An 11,143-nucleotide genomic window follows, 5' to 3' on the forward strand; every position below is an offset into this window, starting at 1 on the left:
GAAAATACTGTACAGAGGGGTTACAATTACATTGGCAAGGCAATTAGTACATTTCTTATCAAGCATTGCTGCTACCTCCTTTGTTTCCTCTTCCCATCCCTCAACTGCCCCCCGCCCCCCGCCATCCTGCCAAAGTTGTAAAGTTCGTTTTTCAACATAACAATTTGTCCATCTCATTGTTGTAATGGGTCCACCTATATCACTATTTAAACAGTTTGTTTTTGCCCTTCCCCTCCACAAATTATACCAACATCAAATACAATGAAAGCAGGGATTATACCATGGGGGAGGGACATACAAAGCAACAAAGAAATGATCTTATAAATATGTTAGATACAATTGCAAGAAAGAAAAAACAACGTTTGACTACTTATCTTGGGGTTCATATCACCTAGCATCAACTTATCTGACCTTTTCTTCTTGTCTCAGACATAAACTAGTAGTTCAGATTTCAAACTGACAAATAAATGTAAGGAAGCCAACAAAAAAATTCAGTTCCTCTCATCTGATGATGCCTTTACAACAATGAGGAAAGAGTTCATCCTGCTAAGGAATTATGATAGGATATCAAAAAGAAAATTCATTCTTCTAGGTCTTCCATATTTTTTCAATGTAACCTAAATGATGTAAAACACAATATACTGCTCTGATACTTTTACGTTTTATCAGTTTTGCACATTTTCATATGGACTTCACCTCAGTCTACAACATTCCTTCATTATTCTGTCCCTGATATTTTTACACTACCACGACATAAGAACATTTTCATATGATTTTTATTATAAAAAAACTGTACAGAGGTGTCTCATTTATGAGAGCAAATAATGAGTACATTTCCTAACAAGCATTGTTCCCTCTTCCCACCATCCCTTCCCTCCCACCTCCACAAATACGCTCCCCTTCCCCCTTCCCCTGCCTAAATTGTAAAGTTCATTTTTCAGCAGAGTGTCTTGTGCATCTCATTGATACAATGGGTTAACCTGTATCCCTATTTAACCATTTTGTATTTCCCTTCTCCTCGTCAAATTAGAGAAACGTATACACAGGATGTAGGTGTACCAACTTCAAATACAATGAAAACAGGGGTTATAGCGTGCGGGAGGAACATATACAGAAACAAAAAAAATCATATTGCACATCATAAGTACATTAGAAACAATAACAAGAAAGAAAAAACATACTTGTGTCTCTGTCTTTGGGTTCATTTCCCTTAATATCATCTTATCTGCTCATATGCACATAGCTTTTGAATTATTCTGCTTATCCCAGACATATATTAGTTATTGAAAATAAGGGAAACCACGGGACCTATGTTTCTTTGGACTTGGCTTACTTCACTTAATAAAATTTTTCCAAGACTTTCCAATTCCTAACAAATTGGGTGATACCATTCTTTCTGATGGAGGCATAGAATTCTGTTGTGTATGTACACCCATATTTTCTTGATCCATTCATCTACTGAGGGGCATCAGGGTTGGCTCTATATCAGCTATTGTAAATAATGCTGCAGTAAACATAGCTGTGCTGGTAGTTTTAGTATGGTCTTGTTTGTGATCATTTGGGTAAATGCCCAAAAGTGGGATTGCTGGGTCATAGGAAAGCTTTATATGGAGTCTTTTGAAGAGCCTCCATACTGCTTTCCAAAGTGGTTGAACAAGTTTACATACCCACCAAGAATGCAGTAGAGTTCCCTGTGGCCACATACTCTCCAGCATCTGTTGTTGCAAAAATATGGAACATTTCACTAATTTGCATGTCAACCTTGCTCAGGGGCCATGCTAATCTTCTCTGTATTGTTCCAATTTTAGCGTATTTGCTGCCTAATTGAGCACAGAACATTTTTTATATATAAAGTGTAATTGATTTTCTTAAACTAGACAATTCAAAAAAAAAGTAAGTTCAAAAGAATTCTTGTGAAATTTTAGAACCATGTATTTCTTCTTCTTCTTCTTCTTCTTCTTCTTCTTCTTCTTCTTCTTCTTCTTCTTCTTCTTCTTCTTCTTCTTCTTCTTCTTCTTCTTCTTCTTCTTCTTTTTTAGCAATACAACAAACTGTTAAAACCATGTATTTCTTACATAAGCACACATTTAAGAATAAAGTCAAGATTGGCATGTCAAAAACAAAATAATTCCAGATATTTGTTGTTCAAGAGATGTATAAGAGGAGAAATTCATTTATTCTATACAAGGCACCTGTCATAATGAACACTGCAGCAAGTGTTAAGGTTTGTTAAGTTTTAAATGTATTTAATTTTGGGAATTTGCATATATATGCCAAAATTAGGACTGTTTGGCTGGTCATAAACTTTTCTATAAAGTATTTAAGGCTTATGGTAGCAGACATATGGTACTAATTATGTACCTTTCAGAGTTTATACAAACATTACCAATAAGAAATTGCAAAGTCTTTGAGTAAAGAAGCAGAGTGAAGAGTTAAGACTTTGTTAACCATATAGTTTCTTTAAATTTTTAGGGCTTCCTTACTTAACATGTTAGTGAGGAACAAATGATGATATAAGCCATATATAAATGATGAGATGAGCCATAAAAAGTAATCTTAGTGGTAATTTTAAAGACTACTCATAGCCTATAAAACTCTTTTTGAGGGGCTGGGAAGGTGGCTCAGTGGTAAAGCGCTTGCCTTGCATGCTTGAGGCCCTGGGTTCGATTCCTCAGCACCCATAAGCAAACAACAAGCCAGAAGTGGTGATGTGGCTCAAGTGGTAGAGCGCTAGCCTTGAGCTGAAGAGCTGAGGGGCAGCGCCCAGGCTCAGAGTTCAGGCCCACGACTGGACCCAAAATAAAAACCAAAACAAAATCCTCTTTTTGAACATCATAATCTTAGCCAGTTTTAAATGCACAGGAATATGAGAAAATAGTACACTGGTAATTGTTTGGTTTTTTATTTTATTAATCATTAATATTTAACTTTTGGTTTTCTTTATTTGTTGCATTGTTTCCCTTTTTGTAATATAATACAACTTTTTATAAGTCGTCATCAGGAGGTACTTTGAGAAGCTTACTGGGATGGCCAAAGATTTTTTATAGGTGCATGTGAGTTTACAAAGAAGAAAATTAAGAACAAAATATTTATTAAATAAATCATCAAGTACAGTCTGAATCAGGAGGGATGATAAATGTCCACACCCAAAATCTTAGCCCTCGTCGGAAGCGGCGGTATTACAGAGTTGAGACCACAAAAGTGAGAGACTGTTTTTGTGTTTTTTGTTTTTGTCAGTCGTGAGGCTTTAACTCTGGGCCGGAGTGCTGTCCCTGCACTCTTCAGCTCTAGGGTGGCACTCTAGACCTTGAGCCATGGCACCACTTCTGGTTTTCTAGTGGTTTATTAGAGATAAAGTCTCACGGACTTTCCTGCCCGGACTGGCTTTCAACTGTGATTCTCAGAACTCAGCCTCCTGCATAGCTAGGATTACAGTCGAGCCACCGGCACCCAGCATTGTTTTGTTGATTTTTATTTTGTTGGTCATGGGGCATGAATTCTGGGGTCTGGGTGCTGTCCCTCAGCTCAAGGCTAGCACTACCATTTGAGCCTTCATCTTTTTCTACTTCTGTAGTGCTGAGGAACCAAACCCAGGGCCTCATGCATGCAAGACAAACACTCTACCATTGAGCCACCTTCCCAGCTCCTGAAAGACTGTGTTTTAAAAAATCATCTAAACAACATTTGCTTTCTGCTTTGAGTTATATAATGAAATATATGAATATCTTTTTATATTTTTGTGAATTGTCATACTTCTAAATTTATACTAACTTCAGCCACTTTATCCTCTTCAAAATCATGAGAGATTTCTCAAAGTCTCTGAGAGATTTCTTCTGGGAAGATTGTATTTGCACTTATAATTTCTTCTGAGTCATTTTTATTTTCATTTATTTTTTATTTTTTTATTGTGAAAAAACTGTACAGAGGGGTTACAGTTACATGGGCAAGATAATGAGTACATTTCTTATCAAGCATTGTAGCCTCCTCCTTTATTTCCCCTTCCCATCCCTTCCAAGCCTCCCCCCCATCGAATCCTCCCCCCCACCCCCCCCATCAAAGTTGTAAAGTTCGTTTTCAACATGACAACTTGTACTTCTCATTGTTGCAATGGGTCCACCTGTATCCTTATTTAAATGACTTGTTTTTCCCCTTCCCCTCCACAAATTATACCAACATCAAATACAGTGAAAGCATGGGTTATACTGTGGGGGAGGGACATACAAAGCAACAAAGAAATAATCATATAAATGAGTTAGAAACAAATGTATGAAAGAAAAAAAAACATTTAAATACATATCTTAGGGTTCATTTTCCTAACATCACCTTATCTGACCTTTTCTGCTTGACTTATACATTACATATACTAACTATTGCAAATGAGGGAAACCATGGGTCCTATGTTTCTTTGGGCTTGGCTTACTTCACTTAATATAATTTTTTCCAAGTCTTTCCAGGCCCATATCAAGCATTGAAAATAGAAACAGCAATAAGAGACCTCTCATCTAAGAAAAGTCTAGGACCAGATGGTTTTACAGCAGAATTCTACAAGGCCTTCAAAGCAGAGCTCACACCAATACTCCTCCAACTGTTCAATGAAATTGAAAGAGAAAGTTCACTACCGAACACATTCTATGAAGCCATCATAACCCTCATCCTAAAACCAGGCAGGGACTCATCATTTTTATTTTTTATCAAAATCATTTTATATTTTATGTTGATTGGTTATCATACATCAAATACTTTCAAATGTACATGTAAAGTCTAAAGATAGCAGTATCAATATTCTCATACAGCACTTGTTTATCTGTTATGTACTTTCAGTATTATTGTACTTCTCTCGTTCACCCTTTCCATTCATGGTCTTTCTCTTTCATGCTCCATGTCTGCTACTTAGAATTTCTGCTGGTCTATTATCCTTCAGAATTCACTGGTTTTGTGGGAACATGATAGGGACCAACAGTTTCCCTTGCATTTTTTAAGAATTATAAGAGTGATGTGATTTTATTCTTTGCCATTCTAAATGGCAAAACAACAGATCTAGGAATTCCTTTTTACTTTTCTTCTATTATAAATTTTATCTCATAGGAATCATTGGGATAGATAAGATATTTTAACTTGTGACGTAAAAGTTCTTTTTCTTTTACAAACAACCTTTTTCTTTGATTATCAGTAAGTAACTACATGTAATGAAAACAAAGCTATCCTATGGTAAGTAGACCGAAGTTGTTCACAGGGATGAAAAACAAGGTAATGGGGCAAGTGAGAACAAAGGATACCCATCATAGAGCACAGCTCCTCAGAGCAGTTTATCATGTATACTTTGAGAGAATGACAATGTGCTGGGAACTATTGATTAAATCACTGAACACTGATTTATATATATGTACATATATTTGCATATGTATATTTATTTATATATGCATATATGTGTGTATATGCCCTTATATATGTACACATGTATGTTACTATACACACAAATTCACACATACATATACACATGTATACATGCACACATGGAGAAAGACACATATTTACAGCCAACGCAAGTTTCACTAGTTGTTGACTATGCCTTAGATGGAATGCTTGGAACAAAATATGTTGAAAATGTATTTGTCTCCATGAGTTCTTTTACCACTCCTCTTATCTCTTAAAACTGGTAGGTTTTGACAGATTCGACTTGCAAAATGCAGTACAAGTCACTTAGGAATCAGTAAGTAAAGAACATATGGTGTCTCCCAGCTCCCTACAGAATGCTTGCTCTTATAGACACTCTCAACAACCAAAGTAGCAGGAAAATACCCTTGTAAAGAATAAAGTTATATATCTCATTGTTGGAATGGGTCCACCTATATCCCAAGTTAAACGATTTGTTTTTTCCCTTCCCCTCCACAAATTATACCTACATCAATACAGTGAAAGCAGGGGTTATACCGTGGGGGAGGAACATACAAAGCAACATAGAAATCATCTTATAAAAATGTTAAAAACAATTTCATGAAAGGCAAAAAAACATTTGAATACTTATCTTGGGATTCATTCCCCTAACATCAACTTATCTGACCTTTTCTGCTTGACTCAGACATATACTAGTTATTGCAAATAAGGGAAACCATGGGACCTATGTTTCTTTGGGCCTGGCTTACTTCACTTAATATAATTTTTTTCCAAGTCTTACCATTTCCTAACAAATGGGGCGATGCCATTCTTTCTGATGGAGGCATAGAATTCCATTGTGTATATATACCATATTTTCTTGATCCATTCATCTACTGAGGGGTATCTGGGTTGGTTCCCTATCTTAGCTATGGTAAATAATGCTGCAATAAACATAGTTGTGCTGGTAGTTTTAGTATGGTCTTGTTTGTGATCATTTGGGTAAATGCTCAAAAGTGGGATTGCTGGGTCATAGGGGAGCTCTATGTGGAGTCTTTTGAGGAACCTCCATACTGCTTTCCAAAGTGTTTGAACAAGTTTACACTCCCACCAACAATGTAGAAAGATTCACTTCTGTCCACATCCCCTCCAGCATCTGTTGTTATTAGAGTTCTTTATTATAACCATTCTAACTGGGGTGAGGTGGAATCTCAATGTTGTTTTGTCGAAAAATGAACTTTACAACTTTGGTGGGTCGAGGGATGACCGGGTGTAGGAGGAAGATGGGAAGGGATGGGAAGGGGAAAGAAAGAGGAGCCAACAATGCTTGATAAGAAATGTACTCGTTATATTGCCCATGTAATTGTAACTCCTCTGTACAGTATTCTCACAATAAAAAAATAAAGTTATAAGGCTCTAAATGGCATCCTTCCTTGAGCTCTTTTCCAACAGACAGCATCAATTCCTAAGCAGATGAGTGAGTCCTCAGAAGACTGGACCTCAGATCAACATTTAACCAACCCATGTGAAAAGTCCTATGAGAGAAATGCTGACTGAGGTCTGGCTGATTTCCTGGCCAAGAAAATAAGAAAAGAAGAAAGTATTTTTAATGTATTAAAGTTTGAGAATAATTTGTAACCTGTCAATAAATGTGTAGAACACAACTATACCAACTGACAAAAAATGATGTGCTCTTGGACTTGGTGAGTGATTTTACATGTGTCTACACAAGTAGAATCAGCATAAATCAAGCCAGCATTTCTTCATTTAAGATGTGAGGAAAGGATACAGGTTGACCCATTGTAACAATGATATGTACAAGACACTCTATCAAAGAGGGGGTGGAGGGATACGTTGGGGAGGTGTGAAGAGAAGGGATGGTAGGGGGAAAACAAAGGAGAGGGTGCTCAATAAGAAATGTACTCATGCTGGGCACAGGTGGCTCAGGCCTCTAATCCTAGCTACTCAGGAGGCTGAGATCTGAGGATCGGGATTTAAAACCAGACCGGGCAGGAAATCCGAGAAATTCTGGCTTTTTTCTTTTTGCTTATGTGGTGCTGAGGAATCGAACCCAGGGCCTCATGCATGCAAGGCAAGCACTCTACCACTGAGCCACCTTCCCAGTCCCTGAGAAATTCTTATCTCCAATAAACCACCAAAAAAACAGGAAGTGGCATTGTAGCTCAAGTGGTAGAGTGCTATCCTTGAGCTGAAGAGCTGAGGACAGCGTTCTGGCCCAGAGTTCAAGCCCCATGAACGACAATAGAGGAAAAATAAAGAAATGTACTCATTACCTTACTAATGTAACTGTATCCCCTCCATACAGTATCTTTACAATAAAAATATATATTAAAAAGATACAATGAAAACTTCTATACTTATAGGAAGTTGTATTTGTCACTCAATATCAGTAGGGTATTGGTTTTAGGACCACAGGCATATTAAAATTTGGATAGTCAAATTCTCTACGTGAACACAGCATATTATTTACATTAGAATCTGCCCACAAACTAGTGCAGAGTAATTGCTATGAAAATTTTTACTACATTCTATGTTTGTAATGAAAAATAAAAGTATATGCACTATCAACAGATACAATTTTTTTCAGATAATTTTTGTCCACATTTTGTGGATGGAATAGGGAGAGCAATTTTGAAAAGCACAAATTTTATCACCAAGACCGGTCTGCAAAACAAGGAGCTCATACAGCATCATTGAATAGTATGGAACTCCAAGGAGAAGTACTTGAATTGAGACAGTATCAGAAAGTGTAAGCACACAAGGACTTTTTAGAAATGCAGCTGCTAGATTTCTCATGGAGAGCTTTCATAACACTTTGTGAAACACAAGTCAGAACCTCACTGAAGTGTAGATGGTTTTCCCTCACCTTTCTCTCATGCTCAGTCATTATCAATCAACATATAGCTAATCATGAATAATCCTCTAATAACAAAATGTTGATGGAGTATTTATATGCAGAAAACCTGGGAAGGCTAACTTTTTTCAATTAGGACAGTTTGTATTCTATGATCCAGCAGAGAGGAAACTAGGTAAGCATCCATTTACAGTCTTCTGAATAATTCTGCTTCTGACCACATCAGTTCTTTATCCATACCTGTGCCGGAGTGAGAGGCTTTTAAAAGACTTTAATGATTTTAAATTTAAATTAAAATGTGGAATGAAATTAGTTCCAATAGTGCATTACATTAAGATATTTAGAAACAACTGAGAAACGTAAAGATCTATAAGATTTTTTTGGAAGTGAAGGGATATTGGAATTTGGTTCTTTATATTTTAAGCAATTTGCAAAAAGAATTGGCAAATAAAATTTACATTTGCAGCAGACTTGACACTTATTAAATTTTGTATTGAAAAGAGCACATCCTCACCAATATGTCAATGCTATCCTCTTATTTATCTTTAAAGGTTTATGCTTCTGGTCTGTTAATATTAAAACAAAACATTTTTAATCTTCAGCTAGTAGTCCAAAAGGGTTTTGCTTCATCATGTCAGTGTTGAATAGAGTGTATGTATGTATGTATGTATGTATGTTGAATAGAGTGTATGTACACTTCAATGTACAACACATCTGGATCATTGTCAAACTTTCCACTTTTCTTCCTTCCCTTACGCCAACCCCACCTATCCCTTCAAGTTTTCTACTTTTATTCTCACATATATACTGAAGTATGCCCTGAGAGGAGACTCGAGCTGGTACAGCTTCTTTCCTGGCTTTGCCTTTGTTTTAGGGATTTTAGAGAAAAAAAACCCTCTAAACAAGGTTAACTTGACCTTGGCTCCAACTAGCCCAGTTCTTGGAATGGAAAGAATGCCTCTAGGTCCCTCTCCCCTTAACAACCTAACCCACCTTGATTGTTCAGTTAAGGACTGACCCATAAAACAGATAGGTTACAATCTGGCATCAACTGGTGACACCACATGCTTTATGGTAAACCCTGCCTTTTGCACATGCTTACAGTAAACTCGACCTATTACCCAACTGTGTGTGGTCTGGTATGACCATATAATCCTTTGTGTGTGTTACGATACCATTGGTCACCTGTGCTTGACCAGGCTTGACCTTAGGGATTTTGTCTTTAAAAACCAAAGAATGGGGGCCCCTCGGGGTCACAGTATCAGCTCCTGAGCCTGTGCTGAGGCCCTGGCTGGTCAGTGTAGGAATGTAGGAACCTCAATAAAGTTTCTTCCTTATTAACAACTTTGTTGTGGTGGAGTCTGTCACTCCGGAAGATTAGGTGGGCTTGCCTGCCCTGAGTAGTGGGTCTTCCTACTACATTTAATGGGGGCTTGTCCAGTATAGAGCTCTTAGCCACTCCAACCTGAGGGGGATTGAAGTCCTTGACTGGTAAGACAGTGTGTGAGCACTTGGATGTTGGAGAGAAGTTCCGAGAAAAGCCTCGAGGTAAATGCGGGCAACCTAGGTAGAGAAGGCGCCAGAGTGAGGCCAAAAGTAGGGTGAGGCTGGACTCAGCAGAGTCCGCTACGGCTGAGGAGGTCCAGGGACGCCTGGACCCCTCAATTCCACCAGTCCTAGCAGTCCTAGTTGGATGGGAGCTTGCTTAAAAAGTAACTTTTGGTTTGGGTATCCCTCCTCATTCTGTGTATAATCATGTCTGTCTGTGTCTCATTGTGCTTTTGCTTTTGCTTGCCATATTTGTAATTGGATTTATTTTACAGGAAAAATATGGGGCAAAGTGAGTCTACTCCTGAGACACCCCTAGACTTTGTCCTACTTCGTTTAAAACAAAAACAAAAACTGCTGGTTCTGCTTTGGTAACTTGCTTTTTTGTCAATGATGAAACTGCCACTGACCACCTGCAAGTGGCCCCAGTTAGATCTCAGCCTCAGGCCTTGGCTCAGGGGGTCTGAGCATGGGGGAGAATCTGTCAGTCTTAGGGGACCACTGCTAGGGACATTTTTCCCTTGCCCCAAGATGACTGGGAATTCTCCTCCACTTTGGAAGGCCCCTAGGTCAATGTTTGCAAGAATCTAAAAAAAATCCTCCAGAGGTGAGTGGAGGGGAGTGGGGTTCAAGTCCCCTGGTAAGTGAATGGTGGTGGGATGTCGTCTCATTCACTGAGAATTGATTTTGTCTTTGTGGCCACTTGTCTGTCTAGTTTACTTTGGTGTGTTTTCTGTTCTATGTTTTCTGAGGTTGGGAAGTTCTGGGTGAGCATGGCAGGCTCATTCAGCAGACTCTGGATTCAGCTTGCTGAATGAGAACAGCACAGAGTTCTGGTAGGGATGTACTGGGGACCCGTTAGTCCCCAACTCAGCCTTTGGTTGTTGTCTAGTTTTGTTTTAAAATTGGTACCAGTTTTAAGTGTGGATCCTTCATTTTTGTGTTTATTTGTGCTTTTGTTATTATGTGAAGAAGAATGGCCAATAGACAAATGAAGAAATGCTCAACCTCTCTAGCCATAAAAGAAATGCATATCAAAATAACATTGAGATACCACCTCACCCCAGTTGGAATGGCTATAATCAAGAACTCTAATAACAACTGATGCTGGAGGAGATGTGGCCAAAAGGGAACCCTACTGTATTGTTGGTGGGAGTATAAACTTGTTCAATCACTTTGGAAAATAGTATGGAGGTTCCTCAAAAGACTGCACATAGATCTCCCCTATGACCCAGAAATCTCAATTTTGGGCATTTACCCAAATGATCACAAACAACACCATACTAAATCTACCAGCACTACTGTTTATTACAGCATTATTTACCATGGCTAAGATATGGAACCTAC

The 11,143-nt window shown here is 38.1% G+C and overlaps 1 non-coding gene across 1 annotated transcript; it reads right to left on the minus strand.

Moving 5' to 3' along the window:
* Positions 1-1,725: 1,725 nt before the first annotated feature.
* LOC138831301 (U6 spliceosomal RNA) lies at positions 1,726-1,832 on the minus strand. Its single transcript, XR_011373214.1, has one exon. It is a non-coding gene; the product is annotated as a U6 spliceosomal RNA (small nuclear RNA).
* Positions 1,833-11,143: the final 9,311 nt, after the last annotated feature.

Source organism: Dipodomys merriami, unplaced genomic scaffold, assembly GCF_024711535.1.
Source record: "Dipodomys merriami isolate MVZ:Mamm:240054 unplaced genomic scaffold, mDipMer1.0.p SCAF_1908, whole genome shotgun sequence".
Lineage (NCBI taxonomy): Eukaryota > Metazoa > Chordata > Mammalia > Rodentia > Heteromyidae > Dipodomys > Dipodomys merriami.